Consider the following 24,349-nt stretch of genomic DNA (forward strand, 5'->3'; position numbering starts at 1 on the left):
ATTTTTGTTTAATGTAAAATAACACATTAATAAGATGATTTTATCAGTCACAGGTTTTAATTATAAATGCAAAATAAAAACAACTTAGGGCCTGATTCAGAGCCGTTCGTAAGCGGCCGCTCGTTCGTTCCGAGCGATGTTTGCCCAACTGCGCATGCGTACGGATCTTAATACGTATGCGCGAACCAGTCAGTGCGACCGAAAATCGTTTGTTCTCTAAATAGCGAATGCCTGCTAATATGAGTGACAGGAGGAGGCGTATGTGGGTGGTAACAGGGGAAGGAGCTTGAAAACGGGGAGTGGAGATCCGAACGCAGGCGTACTTAAAGGTCAAAACGAGCGTTTTATGGGTGTGCATAATACAGCAGCGTCACTGACCACGTCACTAGGTTATTTTATAGTCAGAACTGCTCGCAAGATTGTGGTAGGAAAAACCAACCACAAGAATAGCGAGCAGTTCATACACTGGTCGGTGTACTCTATTAATCTAATAAATAGCGGACATGACATAGGATGCGAGCGGCTAGGGGGCGTAGTTATCCAAAAAACGACCGCAAGTTTTGTTCGCTCGTTCAGACATATAGGCGTGAACAGACCGCAAAGAGCGGTTCATTTGAATAGCCACCCCCTTTTCCTGAACGACCGTCCGCAAATTGCGTCCGGCTCTGAATAAGGCCCTTAATTCTAAGTTTAAGACATTTTAAGAACAAATATGAGAAGTCTTTTTGGGGAAAAATGAATGTACAGAGGGTCATACAGCAGCGATTCTACTAGCATCCATCTCTGAGTCTTTGGACACAGCAGCGATGCTAAACTCTGATCACACAATACGCCTCCTGCCAGCATTGCAGATCTTAGTGCTGCATCAGATCACCATCGTGACCATTGGTGCCAATTGTTGCAACCATTGTGTAAGCCTAAGCTTGCTCAGACTGGCCACCTGAACTGCTCAGCCAGGGCTAGGAAATCTGCATCAGAAGATACAGACCTGGCCGCGACACGTCCACGTTTTGTAAAAATGGATCCTCTTGCTGCCCCTTCCCCAACTCCCCAAACGTTCACAGCCTGTCAATCAGGCTGCAGTTTAGGGGGGATCTGCGAGCGATCTCACAGGACCCGTTCTGCACATGTGCAGTCCTCCCGCCATAAACTTCAGCACCCCTTCTTTTCAAAATAAAAAAAATTGGAACATAATTGACCCCCATCAATGATCTGCCTATACCACATAGTGTCAGTCTGTTTTTCCCTCCAAAAATTGGGTCATAGAAAGAGGCAAAACGTCATCTTTCATGGACAAACATCATCATCCATGGTCTTTTGTCCAGGAATGATGATGTTTGTTCATGAAAGATGACGTTTTGCCTCTTTCTGAGACCCGATTTTTGGAGGGAAAAATCCGAACTCGGCATGCCGGGGATGCAATCGGGAAGCCGGCTGACATTTTACCGACAGCCGGCTTCCCGACTGTCATATCCCGGCGAGGGTGAGATGCCCGGCGTCTAGATGTAGACGCCGCTCATTTCCCTGACTCCCGGAGACAGGCGCCTGGCATCCCGATCGTAGTGATTTTGGGCGCCGCGAGCGGACAGCCGTGGGGGGGGGAGAGTTAGGTTTAGAGCTCCCGGGAGGGACTTAGGGTTAGGCACCCCCCCGGGAGGTTAGGGTTAGGCTAGGGGGCGGGAGGGTTAGGGTTAAGCACCCACGGGGGGAGGTTAGGGTTAGACACCCCCCCGGGGGACTTAGGTTTAGGCAGCGGGGAAGGGGGGGTTAGGTTTAGGCACTTAGAGGGGGGATTAGGGTTAGGCACTTGGGGGGGGGTTAGGGTTAGGCACCCCTAAGGTGGGTTAGGATTAGGGGGGTTAGGTTAGTTAATACTTACCTAGGGACGATCGGGATGTCCAGCGCTGTCGGGCTGCCGCTGCCGGGATCTGTTCCAGTGTCGGGCTGCCGCTGCCGGGAATTTCATACCAATTCCGCGTGCAGATTCAAACCTATCCGGGCCTGCACATCCCTAATAAAAAAAAAAAAATATATATATATATATATATATATATATATTATTTTTTTTTGCACTATTATACGTGCAAATCTAAAGATGTTTGCCAGGGTCGCAAATAACAAATGATCTGCAAAATTAACATAAATAAGAGTCCATGTATCATCTTGCAATTTAAATCATTATATATAGCTATAGAGGTTTATTGGACATGGCGACATGTACCCTATCATACTCAACATAGGGACTTTAGAGGATGGAGTCCAGCGAATAATGGGAAAATGACGGCAGCAAATAAAGCAGCACTTACAGATTTAAAATGGCATGATAAATGTACTTTACTATTAACTGTATCTGCTTTTTTTACGAATTGGCAAACCGAGAAATCTATACACACTAACACATACATACACACTAACACATACATACACACTACATACACATATATACAAACTAAGACATACATACATATACATACACACTAACACAAACATACACATATATACACACTACAAACACATATATACACACTAACACATACATACACATATATATACACACTAACACATAAACATATATACACACTACATTCACATATATACACTAACAAATACATACACATATATACACACTAACACATACATACACATATATAGACACTACATACACATACAGTATGTGCACAGTAACACACACACATATATATATATATATATATAGTTATACACACTAACTTTCATACACAATTACACTCTGACACATACATACACACGCTAAAATACATACATTACATAATTATTACTTACTTACACTTAACAGCAGGATGAACCTCGTATGATTAGGCTCCGCCCCCTCCATTATGTCGCGATTCGCGGGTGTATGGGGGCGGGGCTTGTCGTGTTGACTGCGCCCTCATTGTGGTAAGCATCAACGACTGAAGAGGAGGATGGGCCAATCGGGTAATCGGTCCAAGGGGGGGTTCCTCGGTTGGAGCAGGCACATTTCTCCTCCTATTAGTGCGGGCCGGCAGGCAATAGTGTTAGGAGCACCCCCCTCTGATTCTGCGTGTGTCGGCACTCAGCAGTCCCCCCCCTGATGGCGTCCCTGCACAGAACACACTTAGCGCATCCTCAAGCCTTCAGGCTCAAGGACCCGCTCTGTTTTAAAAAACGGCTGTAGGGGGTAGGGTTGGAGGGGCCCCTAGAAGCTTCGGGCCCTTGGGCAGCTGCCCAAATAGCCCAATGGAAGAGACGGCCCTGCAATGTTCACAGGGATTATTTCTCCTGTCTGTACTGCATTGAATCCAATCAATTGATTGCTGCTGCTCCTGTCTCCCACACGGTTGCAGATTACGATGGTCGGAACTGCGGTCCCTGTTCTCCGCTCCCCTCCTCATCTCCCCTCCCCTTCTCCTTATTTCACAGCTGCTGCTGCTCCTGGCTCCCACGGGGTGTGGGTTGCCGCTGGATGGAACTCAGGTCCCTGCTCCCAACCACATCTCCACACCCTCTGTGCCTAACCTCCCCTGCTCCTCATTGACTGCTGCTGCTTCATGCTCCCTTGGGGTTGTGGGTTGATGGTAGGACTCCCTGCTCTGCCACCCACAGACCAGACAGCCTACCTACCTGTAGCATGTCTCCGCAGCTCTGTTGACTAATTAGTGAGTAATACCATGCATGGTGTGTGGTTTTCCTGTGGGGGATTATGTGTGTGTGTTTTTCATGTGGGGCCTATGTCTGTGTGTTTATTCCAGTGGTGGCCTTTATGTGTGTGTGTTTTTTTCTGTGGGTGCCTATGTGTGTGTGTATTCCTGTGGGGGCTTATGTGTGTGTTTATTCCTGTGGGGGCCTATGAGTGTGTGTGTGTGTGTGTATTTCTGTGGGGGCTTGTGTTTGTGTATTCCTGTGGGGGCCTATGTGTGTGTATTTATTACTGTGGGGGCCTATGTGTATGTGTGTTTATTACTGTGGGGTCCTACGTGTGTGTGTGTTTATTCCTGTGGGGGCCTATGTGTGTGTGTGTGCGTTTATTCCTGTGGAGAATGTGTTTGTTTGTATTTTGTTATTGGTGACGATGTGTGTGTTTTTTTTCATGTGAATTCTACGGGGGAATTCTAAGTGCATAATGTGTAAGGGGCATTGCTGTGTGTGTGGCATAATGTGTAAGGGACATTACTGTGTGTGGCATAATGTGTATAGGGCATTACTGTGTGGCATAATGTGTAAGGGGCATTACTGAGTGGCATAATGTATAAGGGGCACCACTATTGTGTGGCATAATGAGTATAAGGGGTACTACGGTGTGGAACACTACACTGATAAAAAAAGGGTGTGTGTCTTAAGGACACACCCCTTCTGAGTGGTCACACCCCATTTTTCAGCGTGGCGCGCGCATATTTACGACCTTAATTTTTCCATACCCCCTCCACAAATTCCCACTTTGACCACTGTGTGTGTATATATATATATATATATATATATATATATATATAGTGTAGAAAGTGGTAGCAGCGGCACTCCTTAGTAATAAATCAATAAACAGATGAAGTTCTAAACTTCTTTACTTCAACGTTTCAATCTTTTGGATTTTCGTCAGGAAGATAACAAACAAACATAAACACACTTACCTAAATAACATACAGAGTCCACCCCGAGTGCGGTCGTCTCCGTCCATCTGAGAGGGCGTCTGACGTCATCGCGCAGCACCACGCAGCCCACGTGACGTCCAGAGCTCCGCTCACTATGGCAACCCAGAGCAACAAAATTGTTAAGTGAAAAACCTTCACCAAATATATACAAAAGGATCTATCAAAGCGGTATTTTCGATATGGGTGACATATCCAGACAATGTAAAATTAGTATAGATGTCTATACCGAGCAGAATAAATACATATCTCTATAAAATCGCTATTACAATATACTTGGTGTCTCTAAAACAAAGTGAAGAGACCTTAGAGATGAAGTAGCAAAAATATTAAATAATATAGAATTAGTCAAAGCAGGCTAACGATACTGTCTCATTGAGACCATGGGGCTGCAGAGTATTAAGGCGGTAAATCCAATAGGCTTCCCTTTGTAACAATTTTCTAGCTCTGTCACCCCCCCTGTGATCATCTGGGACCTGCTCTATCATTTTGTATCGCAAAGTAGATAAAGTATGTTTACATATACGAAAGTGGCGAGCCACAGGTTGTTCATTCTCCTTGCCTTGTCTGGCAAGGAGCTAGAAAATTGTTACAAAGGGAAGCCTATTGGATTTACCGCCTTAATACTCTGCAGCCCCATGGTCTCAATGAGACAGTATCGTTAGCCTGCTTTGACTAATTCTATATTATTTAATATTTTTGCTACTTCATCTCTAAGGTCTCTTCACTTTGTTTTAGAGACACCAAGTATATTGTAATAGCGATTTTATAGAGATATGTATTTATTCTTCTCGGTATAGACATCTATACTAATTTTACATTGGATATGTCACCCATATCGAAAATACCGCTTTGATAGATCCTTTTGTATATATTTGGTGAAGGTTTTTCACTTAACAATTTTGTTGCTCTGGGTTGCCATAGTGAGCGGAGCTCTGGACGTCACGTGGGCTGCGTGGTGCTGCGCGATGACGTCAGACGCCCTCTCAGATGGACGGAGACGACCGCACTCGGGGTGGACTCTGTATGTTATTTAGGTAATGGAGCGTACACACGGTCAGATTTGTCAGATGAACGACTGAACGATTAAACGATTTGAACGATTTGGACGATTTGACCAAAGTTTTGAACGATTTGAACGATTTGAACGATTGAACGATTTTTGACTGCATTAAAATGAATGGAATCGTCCAAGTCTGACTGCAAACCCATCAGATGTCAGATATCGTTATCTGACAAACGGGAACGCGCATCGTTGATCGTCCATCGTTCAGGCATGTCAGATATGAACGATTTTCCTTCAGATATGAACGACTGAACGATTTTTAAATCGTTATCGTCCATATCTGAAGAAAAAATCTGATCGTGTGTATGCACCATTAGTGTGTTTATGTTTGTTTGTTATCTTCCTGACGAAAATCCAAAAGATTGAAACGTTGAAGTAAAGAAGTTTAGAACTTCATCTGTTTATTGATTTATTACTAAGGAGTGCCGCTGCTACCACTTTCTACACTACAGTTTTCTGTTACTTGCGGAGGGCACCCGAAATCATTGACTGAGGAGGAGTGCCAAGCTTTATGCCATTTATATATATATATATATATATACATACAGTATATATAATATATACCCCCGTGTTTTGGATCTGGATCTCCCCTGGTTTTGGATCTGGATTGGTTTTGCCAAAACCTCACCTCCGTGTTTTGTTTTCATGTTTTGGTTTTAGATCTGGATTTTTTCTTAAAAAATAAAAAAACAGCTAAAATCACATAAAATGGGCCTTTTTTTTGTTCCTACGCTATTAATAACCTCAATAACATTCATTTACACACATTCCAGTCTATTCTGAACACCTCATACCTCACAATATTGGTTTTAGGCCAAAAGGTTGCACCGAGGTAGCTGTATGACTATGCTAAGCGACACAAGTGGGAGGCACAAACACGTGGCCCATCTAGGAGTGGCACTGCAGTGGCAGACAGGAAGCCAATCAGCGTTATGGTGCCCGTTTGCATGTAGCACAGACCTTGGAGATCCATGCTACATGCATCTGTGTGATTGACACAGACCTCGGACGGGTCAGTGAGACCCGTCTGTGCTGCTGTGTATTTCAATTACACAGATGCACGCATGGACCAGGAGATCCGTGCTACTTGCATATGTGTCATCGACACAGAGCACTGACGGGTCCGTGAGACCCGTCTGTGCTGCCGCTGTAAAAAAAAAAAAACCTGTGTTGAAAAAAATGGCGTGCCTCCCCACCCCAAGAAAAGAGCAACCAGCCCCGGGCATTAGTGACTCAGTGCTGTGTCTGCTTAAGTACAGGGGACAAACGACGTAGTGGTCCCCCGTACTTAAGCACAACCAGCACCGGGTTAGTCAGAACCAGCCCTGGTTAACAAAATACGGGGGACAAATGACGTAGGGGTCCTCCGTTTTCTGCGCAACAAGCACTGGGCTCTGATCCAGTCCTGGTTTAGGAAATACAGGGGAAAAATTAGTAGGGTTCTCCTGTATCTTCCAGAACCAGCACCGAACTGTTTCTAGTTCGGTGCCACAGCCAACACTGGGTCACTAATGCCCGGGGTTGGTTGCTCTATTTTTTTTGGGGGGGGGGGGGGGCGGGGGGACATGTCATTTTTTATTTTTTTTTACAAAGGTTTATTTTTTAACAGCGGCAGCACAGACGGGTCTCACGGACCCGTTAGTGCTCTGTGTCAATGACACCGATGCAAGTAGCACGGATCTCCTGGTCCATGCGTGCAACTGTGTCATTGAAATACACAGCAGCACAAACGGGTCTCACTGACCCATCCGTGCTCTGTGTCAATCACACAGATGCATGTAGCATGGATCACCCGGGTCCGTGCTACATGCAAATGAGCACCATAACGCTGATTGGCTGAGAGCCGTGACAGACGGCTCTGTCAGCCAATCAGCGCTTTGCCCATTGAAGGCAAAGGCATTTTTAAAAATGGCCGCTCGAGGCAAAACCTTGAGATCCGACACAGAGGATCGAGAGGTTTTGCCTCTAGTAGGGATCTGGGGCAGGAGGAGAGATCCAAGGGGCACCTCTCTTCACCCCAGATCCCTGAAGTTCCCTAATATGAGAGAGAGAGGGAGAGAGAGAGACAGAGAATTCAAAGAGCCAGCACATCCACTTATAAATGCAAAAATAAGTAATTATAAGAGATGTGCGCTGACCCCCGTGTTTTGGATCTGGATCTCCCCTGGTTTTGGATCTGGATTGGTTTTGCCAAAACCTCACCTCCGTGTCTTGTTTTCGTGTTTTGGTTTTGGATCTGGATTTTTAAAAAAAATAAAAAAAACAGCTAAAATCACATAAAATTGGCCTTTTTTTGTTCCTACAGTATTAATAAACTCAATAACATTTATTTCCACTCGTTTCCAGTCAATTTTGACCACCTCACAGCTCACAAGGGGACCAGGAAGTGTGCTTTCCAAAAATAAATAAACAAATGACTTAAATAATGCTTTGCAAATCTTCTATAAACTGGCATTTCCGAACCTGTAGAGGGACATAAAAAACATAGTTAGCTCAAACTGCCGTTCCCACTGTCCACTTAACCATATGAGATATATTGTGAACAAGTGGAACTGAGCAGCAAATGAAAAATTTCAGATCTAAGGTTTAAATATTACGTTGTGCGGCTGCACCATGCCTGAGGGGACCAGGAAGTGTGCTTTCCAAAAATAAATCTTCTGTTCTGTTTCCCAACCTGTAAAGGGACATTACAAAAAAACAGTTAGTTAGTGGCCTTCAAATTGCCATTGTTCCCACTGTCTTGGACTGGAGCAACCATGGCAACTGAATTAGTGTCATAAGGAAGAGGAGGCTGCAAACTGGGTGTCATGTTATGAGTTGGCCATATGGGGTATGTTGGTGTTAAGGGATCAGGCTGGTTATCAGTGGACACATTATTATAGTTGTTGTTATTCTGGGTTGCCATCTCCTGAAGGGTGTTTACCAACAGACAGAGACTACCTACCTATCAGCTCAGGCATAGACGGTTCTTGAGGAACAGAGCTCTGTTCTCTGGACAGAAGCCAAATAGGTGGGAGCCCCTGTTCCAAGTCAAACATTTGAAGCTCTTATTCTCTCCACATCATCTATGATAGAAGAAAAAAAATGTCATTGGGGACATCTAGCTCCTCTTTCTGTACCCTGCTTACCCTTTTTGGACAGTAAGTCCAGCATGGATGGTTTGGAAGAAGGCCTAGCAACAGATCGGGATGGTCATTATCAAGATCTGGTCAACCCAACAGCCTCTCCTGACTGTGAAGAAAGATTCTCCACACTGTAGTATTCCATTGGGACTTTTTAATGGTGATTTCAATGTTGTCCACTGCCTGAGATCCATCTCATCTGAGGGTTGTGTTTTCCCCATGCAAATGAGACAATTCACATCCAGAAGGTGACTCTTATGTGTAGCCGTGGTGTCAGTCTCCCTTTTGGCAGAATTAGGCTTTAGTTTTTTACAAATATTATAAATATGGGCTTTAGTTTTTTAGAGCATATAACTTTATAAGCTGTTAGGATAACATTTCTGCTATGTTTAAGATTAAAACCCAAAAAACTTTTTGTAACCCAATAACTTAAAAAAGTTTTCATTGCAATATTCATGCAGCCCCTTGCCAGACAGCAGCACAGCACCCCTGCGCAGCTATGCCAATGACAGGTGTGGCTGACACGCACATAAAAAAATTGTTTATTTATTATTTTGGGCAGAAGCCCCTCAACAGACAGGAGCACAGCACCCCTGCACAGCTACGCTGATGACAGTGATAGCCAGGTATAAAATTTATAAGAAATAAATTAAAAAACAATTCATTGGTTGCAGCCCCTGGCTGTTAAATTGATCTTAAATTAAATAAAAAAAATTCATTTGTTGCAGCCCCTGGCTGTTAAATTGATCATAAATTAATTTAAAAACAATTCATTGGTTGCAGCCCCTGGCTGTTAAATCGATCATAAATTAATAAAAAAAAATTCATTGGTTGCAGCCCCTGGCTGTTAAATTGATCATAAATTAATTATAAAAACAATTCATTGGTTGCAGCCCCTGGCTGTTAAATTGATCATTAATTAATTTAAAAAAATCATTGGTTCCTAAACCAACCATAACATAATTTAAAATGTCAGGCAGCAATGCCCCAATCAGCACGTAATGGAATGGAAAAAGGGGCAAGATGGAATAGTCCTTGGGCCCTCCCACTCACCCTTATGTTGTATACACAACAGGACAGTTTAACAAACCAAACATTTCAGCGACAAGGACTGCCAATTGTGGCTGAAATGATTGGTTTGTTTGGACCCCCATAAAACAAGTTGCCAATGTGCTTTGGACATGGAAAAGAAAATAATCCCAAACACAAACTGACTTTACATTACAAGTTGTCATCATCATCATCCTCCCCATCAGTGTGTACATCCTCTTCTTCACACATTATCAATTCATCCCCGTTGGATTCCACCATAGGCACCTCTGTCATTTTTTGATGTAATTGTTGGTCGAGGTCTTCCTCGTGGAATTTGTAATTTTAATGAACATTATCTTTTCCACATTTTGAGGAAGTAACTTCCTACGCTGATCACTGACAAGGTTGCCAGCTGCACTGAAAACTCTTTCGGAGTACACACAGGAGGGTGTGCAACTTAAGTAATGCAAAGCCAGTTTGTGTATGGGACTCCAAATTGCCTCTTTTTCCTGCCAGTATTGAAATGGACTGTCTGACATGTCTAATAGGATGTTATCTCTGAAATAGTCCTCCACCATTCTTTGAATTTAGACCGTATCACACATAGTCACGGTAGAAGACATGTCACTTTTAGGCAGTTGTCTCAGGCCTGACCAGATGTCATTTTTTGGTGACTGATCTGCATGACCAGCAGGCATTCTGTAAGGAAAATGTAGTTTTTTCCTGGAAGCTGTTGAAACTGAAGGAGGAGATGAAGGCGTTTCACATGCCGCTGCAGCTGACAATTTTTTGACCAACAGCTCTTTGCATAGTTTTAGATTTTGGTCTTTTGGAAAAAACTCAAAAGGTAGGACTTAAACCTAGGATCCAGAATGGTGGCCAAAATATATTTTTCAGATTTCAATAGATTGACGACTCTTGGATCCTTCTGAAAGGAATCAAGGGCTTGATCCTCCAGTCCGACATGCTTTTCGCAATCGCTCCATTTCAGCTCCTCCTTCAGTTTCTCCTTCAGTCAGCTGTTTTTGCAAAAGTCTGATGAGGGGAATGACCTGACTCAAGCTGGCAGTGTCTGAAGTAACTTCACGTGTGGCAAGTTCAAAGGGTTTGAGAACCTTGCACAACACGGAAATTATTCTCCACTGCGCTTGAGTAAGGTGCATCCCCCCTCCATGGCCTATGTCATATTCCGCTGTATAGGCCTGGATGACCTTTTGCTGTTCCTCCATCCCCTGAAGCATATAGAGGGTAGAATTCCACTGAGTTACTACCTCTTGCTTCAGCTGATGGAAGGGCAAATTTAACTGTACCTGCTGGTCATGCAATCTTCAACAAATTGTCGCCGAATGTCTAAAATGTCCAGATATTTTGTGTGCCACCAAGAGCATCTCTTGCACGCCCTTGTCATTTTTTAAATAATGTTGTACCACCAAATTAATTGTGTGAGCAAAACATGAGAGGTGTTGGAATTCGCCCAGATGTAATGCTCTCACAATATTGGTGGCATTGTCCGATATCACAAATCCCGAGGAGAGTCCAAGTGGGGTAAGCCATTTAGCAATGATTTCCCTGAGTTTTTCTAAGAGGTTCTCAGCGGTATGCCTCTTAGTGAACCCAGTTATACAAACAGTAGCCTGCCTCTGTATCAGCTGTCTTTTGGTAGATGTTGCTGTTGTAGGCAATACACCTACCCAGTGGGCTGTCACAGTCATGTAATCCTTAGTTTGCCCTGTCCCACTTGTCCATATATCAGTGGTCAAGTGGACAGTGGGTACAACTGCATTTCTGAGGACATTAATAAAGTTTTTTTTAATGTCCTTGTATAGATTTGGAATTGCTCTTCTAGCGAAGTGGAATCTAGAAGGGATCTGGTAGCGAGGACACAGGACCTGAATTAACTGTTGAAAACCCACTGCAGTAATGGCAGATACTGGATGCACATCTAATACCAGCATAGCTGTTATGGCGTCAGTAATCTGCTGTGCAACTGTGTGATTGCTGTCATACTTGTTTGCCCTTGCAAACGATTGTTTAACAGTTAATTTCTTTTTGGAGGATACGCTACAAGTATCTTCCTCCTGGTCCCCTTCTGAGATGAAGATCCACTGACAGCAACAGCAGCAGCAGCAACAGGCGTAGTCATCAAGGATCCTTCTGAGGAATCACGGATAGGAGAGGAGTCAATCTTGTTTGGAATACCAACATTGGATGCAGCAGGACTACTCCCGATGATGAATGAGGATGTTGATGATGCAGGTGTTGGTGTTGGAGATCGAAGGCGCTTGGATCTCACAGAGAGGCAGCAGGTAGGTGACACTAGACTTGTTACGTTTTGAGTTTTGGAACTTGGCAATGTACACTTTGATATTTGATGAATGCGCTCCAAGTGACATAACAAGAAGGAGGTTCCTAGGTGGTTTAGGTCCCTCCCTCTACTCAATCTTGCATGGCAACGGGCACATATGGCTTAACAACTGTTGTCCGGACCGGGATGGAAATAATTCCACACGTGAGAAGTAGATTTTTTTTGTCTCTTGTCCCGGCATGACAACAATGGGCTTTGGCTTTTTCAAACCATGGGCAACAGCTGTTGCCTTACTTACACAAAGGACATCCTCGGCATCAACATCCTCATCACCATCACCAACATCTTCATCATCAACATCCTCATCATCCTTAGCGCCTTCATCCACCAAAATATCCTCCTCCTCCATGTGCAATTCCACAGAAGCATCCTCAATGACTACGTGTGCAAGATGTTGACTGCCCTTCCCCACATTCACAGAGGGCACACAAATGTTGGAACTTGGAGGATCCTCCAGTGCACTAGTATTTAGGTCGGGCTTACACATGGCAACCGCGGACACACTTGCATACTCCTCTGGGATTTCTGATTTCGATTTCTCAGGGCACACATTTGTTTTTTCCGGAGCTGTCTTAACAACTTTCACATTTTTAATTGGACCACCACTACTACTACTACAAGCAGAAGGGCTATCAGAATCAGCAGTCTTCTTCATAAAGTAAGAAGGCCAAGGACTTATCCTTTCCTTGCCACTTCGTGTAGTGAATGACATATTGCCAATTTTTTGTTTATCTAAAGTCAAATATCCTTTCAATTTTTTTTTCTTAATTTCAGTAAAACCTGCTTTACTATATTGATGGCGTGACTTAAGCCCTGGGGCATGGGCCTTCCTAGAGGTCGAGGAAGTTGACGGCCTTGCACTGCTGCCAGCAGCTACAACATGTGGTTCTTGGCCTTGCTCTCCTGTCATGTGACAGCCCTCCATATTTTTTCTGCAGTCTAGAAGCAGTGTCACAATCACCAATAGTGTAGCCAAGGTGCGGTTACAAAATTAACACACGTGCAGTCGTGCGCACACAGAAAAATATTAGAAAAAACGACAAATGATGATTTCTATTTTTTGTCAGCTCCAGAAGAACTTGGCCCCAGAGTAACGATTGATCACGACTGGAGTCTGGCAGCACAAGGTTGCAACTCGCGTTGCTGGCTGGATCTTGTCCACTAATGTGGTTAAGCCGAAAATCCACCCACACAAACAAGAAAAAAATATGACACTTTAATTGTATTTTTTTTAAGAACGATTGGAGTCTGTCAGCACAAGGTTGCAACTTGCATTACTTTCTGGATCTTGTCCACTACTACGGTTAAGCCGAAAACCCACCCACACAAACAAGAAAAACATATGACACTTTAATTGTATTTTTTTTTAAGAACGATTGAAGTCTGTCAGCACAAGGTTGCAACTTGCATTACTTTCTGGATCTTGTCCACTACTATGGTTAAGCCGAAAACCCACCCACAAAAACAAGAAAAAAATATGACACTTTAATTGTTTTTTTTTTATTGAACATGACTGTAGTCGCTTGATCTTGTGCTCTAATGTGGTTAAGCCTATTACCCACGCACACATAGAAGAAAAAAATATATAAGACAGTGACACTTGTATTGTTTTCTTTTTGATTGAACATGACTGTAGTCGCTTGATCTTGTGCACTACTGTGGTAACACCCACGCACACACAGAAGAAAAAATATATAAGACAGTGACACTTTTATTGTTTTTTTTTTTTTCTTTTAAGAATGACTGGAGTCAGGCAGCACAAGGTTGCAACTTGCATTACTTTCTGGATCTTGTCCACTACTATGGTAAAGCCGAAAACCCACCCACACAAACAAGAAAAAAATCTGACACTTTAATTGTTTTTTTTTATTGAACACGACTGTAGTCGCTGGATCTTGTGCGCTACTGTGGTTCAGCCTAACAGCCACGCACACACAGAAGAAAAAAATTTATAAGACAGTGACACTTGTATTGTTTTTTTTTTGATTGAACATGACTATAGTCACTTGATCTTGTGCACTAATGTGGTTCAGCCTAACAGCCACGCACACACAGAAGAAAAAAATTTATAAGACAGTGACACTTGTATTGTTTTTTTTTTGATTGAACATGACTGTAGTCGCTTGATCTTATGCACTACTGTGGTAACACCCACGCGCACACACAGAAGAAAAAAATATATGACAGTGACACTTTTATTGTTTTTTTTTTTTTTTAAGAATGACTGGAGTCAGGCAGCACAAGGTTGCAACTTGCATTACTTTCTGGATCTTGTCCACTACTATGGTTAAGCCGAAAACCCACCCACACAAACAAGAAAAAAATATGACACTTTGATTATTTTTTTTTTATTGAACATGACTGGAGTCGCTGGATCTTGTGCGCTACTGTGGTTCAGCCTAACAGCCACGCGCACACAGAAGAAAAAAATGTATAAGACAGTGACACTTTAATTGTTTTTTTTTTATTGAACATGACTGTAGTCACTTGATTTTGTGTGCTAATGTGGTTAAGCCTAAACCCCACGCACACACAGAAGAAAAAAATATATAAGACGGTGACACTTGTATTGTTTTTTTTATTGAACACGACTGTAGTCCCTGGATCTTGTGCACTAATGTGGTTAAGCCTAATACCCACGCACACACAGAAGAAAAAAATGTATAAGACAGTGACACTTGTATTGTTTTTTTTTTTATTGAACATGACTGTAGTCACTTGATTTTGTGTGCTAATGTGGTTAAGCCTAAAACCCACGCACACACGGAAGAAAAAAATATATGACGGTGACACTTGTATTGTTTTTTTTTTTATTGAACATGACTGTAGTCGCTTGATCTTGTGCACTACTGTGGTAACACCCACGCACACACAGAAGAAAAAAATATATAAGACAGTGACACTTTTATTGTTTTTTATTTTTAAGAATGACTGGAGTCAGGCAGCACAAGGTTGCAAGTGCAATGTGCGTTGCTGGCTGGCTCTTGTGCGCTACTGTGGTTAAGCCTAACATGCATGCACACACAGAAAAATATAAAAATACACTTTTTATTATTTTTTTTGGAGTCCAGAACTTGGGCCCAGAGATGGATAAAGCAGAAGCCCAGGACACAGCAGACAGCCCAGACGGATCACCAGACAGCACCGTGACCAGAGACCAGAATGGATCAGCACAGACAGCACAGTGATAGTGATTAGTGACAGCACTATGACCAGAGACCAGAATGGATCAGCAGACAGCACAATAACAGTGACAGCACCGTGACCAGAGACCAGAATGGATCAGTAGTCACCAGCCCAGGACACAGCAGATAGCACCAGTACCTCTCCCAGCCCTACACAACCCACCCTCCCTGTTCACTTTAGACAGCCGGAGTGGAAATGACATCTGTCGCGTGGTCCCTTATATACTAAATTGATCATAGAGACGAAAGCTTGCGAACTGCGAGATATCCGTCTCTATGGTTTTGCCTCGGTTTCGAGAACCGAGTAAGGCGGAAACCTCCAAGCCTGCTTGGATTCGACTTGGTTATGCTAAATTCGGATGGCCTCGGTTCTCTGATAACCAAACCCGTTCATCTCTAGTAATTATATAGAAAAATCAGCAGCATCATTAAAGTGCATACATGGAGAGTGTAAACCACTATGTATCAAGAAGCATGACGGAAAAAACAATGGTACTTAGCAAAGCCAGGGTGGTCAGAACTGCAAATCCATCAGCTACAGTGGACAAACATAGGCCCGTATTAAATTTGGAGCGAAAAGCTGTTTTCGCGTGTTTTTGGAGGCGAAGAAGGCGAAAAGTCCTGGGAGGCAAAAAAGTATAGCGGGTCTGCTCAAATTGAATACGGCTCATAGTTGGTAGCCCAATAGCTGTTTCGGCATGATCCACATGACTTCCTCAAGGATAAATTGACTAATAACCAGAGCAACACATTATACCCTAACTAATCGACACATAACTTTACTCACATGTAAGTGGCCACGTCTCCGTCCACAACGGGAACCGGAAGTAACGTAGCACACACACATAACCTGGTGTGAGTGTATGCAGTCTTGCGTCATCAGCTGAAACCCGATCATCGGGACCGGAAGTGACGCTCCAGTTGGCATAACAACTTGAAGCTGCGCAATGAAAACACAAGAAACCGGATATAGGTAGCCAGAACCGAAACATTGTAATGGTTGGCATGACATCAATAAACACATAGTTAAAACAGTGACATGTGTTGCCAAGCAACCAGCGAATCACGTTACCCCACAAGTTAATCAATATATACAGCAAGACCAAATACAAAAATGTAATCGCATAATCCCTGGACTCCTCAATAACAGGGCCCCGAGTGGCGCTATAGATACCAGGGTGGCTATATAGGTAAAAAAGTTGGCAATAGAAAGGCACCATAAAGGAGTATAGATTAGTAGGCACATATATATATATATATACATACCTCCCAAAATGACCCTCTCCAGGAGGGACACAATGCTCTGGTCCTGTACTTCCCTGGTTAGAGGTGGGGCTGCAGTGCAGTCCAAAATTCAAATAGGGGAGTCACACCAACTGTCATTTCACACGCTGCCAAACATCACTGGCTGGGACTCACTGGCAGTCGGTGTGACTCCCCTATTTGAATTTTGGACTGTACTGCAGCCCCACCTATGGAGCCGCCACCAATCATGCATTACCAGGGAAGTCCAGGACCAGAGCATTGTGTCCTGGAGAGGGTAATGTGGGAGGTATGTACTGTATATATATACTGTATATATATATATATAATATTATATACTAGTATGCCCGTGGCGAACATTTTGCCAAGTTATACCCAGAACTATACTGTACATGCTTTATTACATAGGTACATATATACTCATAATTATACATATAATTTATAAAAACACCCACATAGAGGCATCCATGTACATATTTGCACATATATTCATATATGCAGAAATATAGGTACATGCACTCAAATATATAAATAGAAATACAACACATAAACTTATACACCAAAACACATTTCCAGAAGTACCTGCTATGCCAGTTGCATGATGGCTGCAAACTTCATTCTCAGGGCCTTATTTATCAACGAGTTTATCTCTCAAAACTAGTGATAAATATCACTGTGTATGATAAATGGTGCTCAGCCAATCAGCTCCCATCTGAGCACCATTTATCATAAAAAGTGATATTTATCACTAGTTTTGAGAGATAAACTCGTTGATAAATGAGTCCCTGCAGCTGGCTCTGTCTCCTCGTTTTCAGCCATGTTTTCTCCGAGGGAAGTGGGGAGAGAGAATGGGAGATAAGCTGTTGGGGAATGCCGCCTACGATTGTTTCACAGCGGACGTCAGCGCTTTGACAGCCTGGGCAAATAGACCAGTTGATGGTCACAGTGTGGGATGACGATGGGTCACAGTGGGGTCTGGGATAGTGGCCGCTGATAATATGTCATCAGATGACGTCAGCACTATGACAGCCCACCTAATAAGCATTACAATAGCTCCAACTTGTAGAAATAGCGTATCTGGGGGCATGACTGAAGGTGTTTGCTCGTTCAAGAACTCAGTTGGCAAATTTAATACAGTTTCCTCGTCATCCATTACTGTTCAGACTCTCCATGATTGAAGAGTGCATCTTTGCTCTTAGCAGACAGAATAACTTTGTTAGATAGCTCTGAATCAGATTTTGAGCTATCAACATAGCCACGCCCATTTTTGGTATTTGGTGATTTTTTTTTAATCAATTTTATTCCATATTCTGTAATTTACTGCTGATTGAAATCTATCGCCAAAGAATCAAATGAATATCTTAATTAGTCTTTGAGATATTCAAATTCAAAGAGCGTTCCGGACACGGGGACTAAGCAAATTATTTATTTATATATATATATGTAAGCACACATATATTCTTATAGTATGAAGTAAAAGGATGACACTCAGGGTCTCAACAGCACTAAGAATCAATAACAGGCACAGCCTGGGTGTATAGTAAAAGTTTCAGGGCGTTGGCTCTTTCATCAAGAGATGAAATGCGTTGGAGGTGGCCTGTGATGTGGATGTGGTGATGTCATCTGGTACTTCCATAGCCAGCAGAGGTCCGTGAGACTGGTGTCTACAGTTTGGCTATCTGATAGTATTAGGAGCCGGAGGGCCATCCATGGTAAAAAAAACTATTATTTTAAACCTTAATGTACGTGAACATTGAAACAAGTAAAGTTATTGTCTACTATTTTAATCATGAGTGCGCTCTCCTTTATTTACAGTGTATTTATATATTTATAAAACATAAATACTCAGCAGTCACCTAAATACATTCCAAACTGTATATCATTTAAATTCAGGGAACGTTAGTTCCATAGTATTGGATTCATTGGGGTGCAAGAGAAAGTGTGACCACAAAAATCTTTCACATAATCAATTGACTTTAATCCATGGCACTCAACCATTTGCAGTGTCTGTGGTATGTGACCACACCATTTACACAAAAAATCATACATATTCAGCACTCGCCTAAATACATTCCAAATTATATTTAATTTTAATTTATGGAATGTTAGTTCCACAGTATTGCAAGCCAATTGTTTTTGTGGTCACACGTTCTCCTGCACCCCAATTTCCATATGTAAGTCAAATTTGGTAATTTTATCCCTTAGGTGTCACTTCATTAGGTGTGGTTCTGTCTCTTTAAGCCAGTGAGCAGTACTTAAACCCATAGAAGAAGCATAATTTGGAGCCAAATGATGAAGAGCATTGCTCATATAAGCTAATGTGATCATTTGAGAGTAAGTGTACGGACTGACCAGAAGGGAGTACAGTGACGTGGTTGGTCATTAAGACAAATTATTGCAATACTTTGGAACTAACATTCCCTGAATTAAAATGATATGGAGTTTAGACATACTTGCCTAACCTCCCGATTTGGACGGTAGCCCCTCGAAAATCGTGTGCCACTCCCGGCTTCCGGAAAGGCAGGCAAGCCTCTCGATCCCCGGCTAACCCCCCCGTGCGGTCACAGTATAAACCGCGGCAGCTGGGAGTCAGCGAATCGCGCCATCATGGCCCCACCCCCTGCTTTACAATGCCATTAATATCGGCATTGTGAAGAGGGGGCAGGGTCACAGTCATGTGATCACACATCCACGTCCATGCTCCACCCCCAATGGTGCGTCATTGATGGGACACGCCCCCTTAGTGAGGCGAGGGCTGCGTATGTATGATTTCTTTATTTAAATGGTGTGGTCACGTATGGCAGGCACCGCAGACGGTGGATCAAAGCCAATTGTTTATATATATATATATATATATATATATATATATATATATATATATATGCAAAATATGGGGGGAACTCCAGGGTCTGATGTCGGCAATTGAATCATGGCCTATGATTTTATTGCCGACATCAGACCCTGGAGTGCCCCCCATATTTTGCATATTTGTATCTGAGGGAGTTGGCACCGGGGCAAATTAATATTCTTTTCTGGGAGTGCCGGTCATTTGGATATATATTATATATATACATATTAGGGGTGAGCGGGTTCGGATTTCTGAAATCCGAACCCCCCCGAGCCCCCCCGATCCAAGGCCGATCCGAGTCAGGCTCGACTTTTCCCGCCTGACTCGGATCTGAAATCGAGGCAAAACGTCATCATCCCACCTTCCGAGTCTCGCGGGTTTTGGAACCTATATAAGGTACCCGCGTCGGCGCCATTTTCTCACTCGGCTGTGGACAGTGAAGAGGGAGGGTGGGAGTTAGGGCTGGCTGGGCTGTGTAGTGTAGTGTAGTGCAGAGTAGTGTTGTGCTGTGCTGTGCTGCGCTGTGCTGCTGTTGTCCACTACAAAGTCCATAGGGGCTGGCTGTGTTGTGCTGTGCTGCTGTTGTTAATAGGGGCTGTGTCCACTACTTCAAAGTCCATAGGGGCTGGCTGGACTGTGTTGTGCAGTCAGTTCTCCATAGGGGCTGTGTCCACTCCAAAGTCCTGTGCAGTGTCCCAGTCCTAAAGGGGTGCTGTAGTGTTGTCCAGGGGGTGCTCTGTCCATCAGGGGTGCTCCCCCCAAGTGCTAAAAGAATAATATTTTTTGTGTGTTTGTGAATTGTGTGCGCAGTAGCCGCACGTGTATCAACAAAGTAGTGCCAAGCGTGCGCCTGTGTCATAAGTAAAGGGCCGGCTGGCTTGACCGTTAAAGGGTGCTGTAACCCCCAAAGTACACTCCAGTCCAAACCAAAAAAAAAAATATTTTCTGTGTTTGTGAATTGTGTGCGCAGAAGCCGCACGTGCATCAACAAAGTAGTGCCAAGCGTGCGCCTGTGTCATAAGTAAAGGGCCGGCTGGCTTGACCGTTAAAGGGTGCTGTAACCCCCAAAGTACACTCCAGTCCAAACCAAAAAAATATATATTTTCTGTGTTTGTGAATTGTGTGCGCAGTAGCCGCACGTGCATCAACAAAGTAGTGCCAAGCATGCGCCTGTGTCATAAGTAAAGGGCCGGCTGGCTTGACCGTTAAAGGGTGCTGTAACCCCCAAAGTACACTCCAGTCCAAACCCCAAAAAAAATTATTTTCTGTGTTTGTGAATTGTGTGCGCAGTAGCCGCACGTGCATCAACAAAGTAGTGCCAAGCGTGCGCCTGTGTCATAAGTAAAGGGCCGGCTGGCTTGACCGTTAAAGGGTGCTGTAACCCCCAAAGTACACTCCAGTCCAAACCAAAAAAAAAATTATTTTCTGTGTTTGTGAATTGTGTGCGCAGTAGCCGCACGTGAGTTCAACAAAGTAGTGCCAAGCGTGCGCCTGTGTCATAAGTAAAGGGCCGGCTGGCTTGACCGTTAAAGGGTGCTGTAACCCACAAAGTACACTCCAGTCCAAACCAAAAAAAAATTTTTTTCTGTGTTTGTGAATTGTGTGCACTGTGGCTGCACGTGCATCAACAAAGGAGCAGCGCCAAGCATGCGCCTGTGTCCCATAAGTAAAGAGCCGGCTGGCTCATTTCTTAAAGGGTGGTGTAACCCACAAAGTGCACTACTCTCCAGCAAAAATAAAAAAATATTTTCTGTGTTTGTGTGCGCTTTAGCCGCACGTATATATCAATATAACATAAATGGAGGACCAAACTTTCTCCGATAAAAATAAAATAGGGAAAGATCAAGAACCACTTCCTCCTAGTGCTTTTGCTGCTGCTGGGAGTTGTTCATCATCCCAGAGAGGAAGTAGGAACATCACTACTTTTACTAAACAATTGACCCTCCAACAGTCCCTAGCGATGAGGATGAAGTACGACAGCAGTCATCCTGAAGCAAAACATATAACTGAGGCCTTGACTGCTATGTTGGTGTTAGACGTGCGTCCGGTATCCGCCATTAGTGCAGTGGGATTTAGACAATTGATGGAGGTAGTGTGTCCCCAGTTCCAAATCCCGTCTAGATTCCACCTGCATCCTCAAAGCAGCAGCGACAAGCGTGCGTCTGTCTGTTAAAGGGTGGTGACACCCTCAAAGTGTGCTACACAAACAATAAAAATATTCTTCTTTTTTTTTCTGTCTTTGTGAATTGTGTGGGCTGTAGCTGCACTTGCATCCTCAAAGCAGCAGCGACAAGCGTGCGTCTGTCTGTTAAAGGGTGGTGACACCCTCAAAGTGTGCTACACAAACAATAAAAATATTGTTCTTTTTTTTTCTGTCTTTGTGAAATGTGTGGGCTGTAGCCGCACCTGCATCCTTAAAGCAGCAGCAACAAGCGTGCGTCTGTCTGTTAAAGGGTGGTGACACCCTCAAAGTGTGCTACAGAAACAATAAAAATATTGTTCTTTTTTTTTCTGTCTTTGTGAAATGTGTGGGCTGTAGCCGCAGCTGCATCCTTAAAGCAGCAGCGACAAGTGTGCGTCTGTCTGTTAAAGGGTGGTGACACCCTCAAAGTGTGCTACACAAACAATAAAAATATTGTTCTTTTTTATCTGTCTTTGTGAATTGTGTGGGCTGTAGCCGCACTTGCATCCTCAAAGCAGCAGCGACAAGCGTGCGTCTGTCTGTTAAAGGGTGGTGACACCCTCAAAGTGTGCTACACAAACAATAAAAATATTCTTATTTTTTCTGTCTTTGTGATTTGTGTGGGCTGTAGCCGCACTTGCATCCTCAAAGCAGCAGCGACAAGCGTGCGTCTGTCTGTTAAAGGGTGGTGTAACTCTCAAAGTGCTCCAAAAAATAAAAAACTATTTTTTTAATGTGTTTGTGACTTGTGTGCGATGTAGCCGCACTTGCATCCTCAAAGCAGCAGCGACAAGCGTGCGTCTGTCTGTTAAAGGGTGGTGACACCCTCAAAGTGTGCTACACAAACAATAAAAATATTCTTTTTTTTTCTGTCTTTGTGAATTGTGTGGGCTGTAGCTGCACTTGCATCCTCAAAGCAGCAGCGACAAGCGTGCGTCTGTCTGTTAAAGGGTGGTGACACCCTCAAAGTGTGCTACACAAACAATAAAAATATTCTTCTTTTTTTTTCTGTCTTTGTGAATTGTGTGGGCTGTAGCCGCACTTGCATCCTCAAAGCAGCAGCGACAAGCGTGCGTCTGTCTGTTAAAGGATTACATCGGTGACAGCATCCAAGTAGGCATGTCAGACAGTCCGTACCTGTACTGGCAGGAAAAAGAAGCAATTTGGAGGTCCCTGTACAAACTGGCTCTATTTTACCTGAGTTGCCCCCCCTCCAGTGTGTACTCCGAAAGAGTGTTTAGTGCAGCCGGGAACCTTGTCAGCGAAAGGCGTAGGAGGTTGCTTCCACAAAATGTGGAGAAGATGATGTTCATAAAATGAATTATCAACTCTTCCAGGGAGACCAGCCTCCAGAACGTACAGAGGGACCTGTGGTTGTGGATTCCAGCGGGGACGAATTAATACTCTGTGAGGATGAGGATGTACACACTGAAGAGGGTGAGGAATCGGTGGATGAGGAGGATGAGGATGACATCTTGCCTCCGTAGAGCCAGTTTGTGCAGGGACAGATTAATTGCCAGCTTGTTTTGTGGGGGCCCAAACGAACCAATCATTTCAGCCACAGTTGTGTGGCAGACCCTGGCGCTGAAATGATTGGTTTGTTAAAGTGTGCATGTCCTGTTTATACAAAATAAGGGTGGGTGGGAGGGCCCAAGGACAATTCCATCTTGCACCTCTTTTTTTTCTTTGCATTATGTACATTTTGGGGCCTAGTTTTTCAAACTGCCATCCTGTCTGCCACTGCAGTTTCACGCCTAGATGGGTCACGTGTTTGTGCCACCCACTCGTGTCGCTTAGCATAGTCATCCAGCTACCTCGGTGCAACCTTTTGGACATAAAAACACTATTGTGAGGTGTGAGGTGTTCAGAATAGACTGGAAATGAGTGGAAATTAAGGTTATTGAGGTTAATAATAGCATAGGAGCAGAAAAACCTACAAATTCTGTGATTTTAGCTGTTTTTATGCTTTTTTTCAAAAAAATACAGATCCAAAACACAAAACCCAGAACCCAAAACACGGAAGGGTGGTTTTGGCAAAACCAATCCAGATCCAAAACACGAAGAAAGATCCAGATCCAAAACCAAAACACAAAACACGAAAAGTGGCCGGTGCACACCCCTAATACATATATATATATATATATACACATACTCCTGGTTTGGCACTCAATACTCTTCTTCACTGTGTTTTCCTGGGTGCTCACACACAATACCAATATAATATCCAGGTATATAGTCACACAGAGTGACAAAACACAGTGCGTCACTCCCTGGGCTTAGTACACAAGATTATTTACTTGAAATACAGTTCAACGTTGAACTGTATTTCAAGTAAATAATGGTTTTTACTAAGTCCTGGAGTAACGCACTGTGTTTTGTCACTTTGTGTGACTATACACCTGGATATTTCATATATATATATACACACACACTCGACAAACACAAAATAATGGGTAACTGTGCTGTATTCAGAAGTAAAGTCTTATTATAAGTCTCTGTCCTGGAGAGAATTTCCCCAAAGAATAACACTCCCAAACTTGTCTGTGTGGCAGCTTTTGCTCGGGATCCTGTAGTTCCCACAGGTAAGATTTTTGAAAAACATGAGAGAAATTGCGCCCTCTAGTGTAGTATATTTATGTGAGACTT

Source organism: Taudactylus pleione, unplaced genomic scaffold, assembly GCF_031769625.1.
Source record: "Taudactylus pleione unplaced genomic scaffold, aTauple2 ptg001990l, whole genome shotgun sequence".
Taxonomy (NCBI): Eukaryota; Metazoa; Chordata; class Amphibia; order Anura; family Myobatrachidae; genus Taudactylus; species Taudactylus pleione.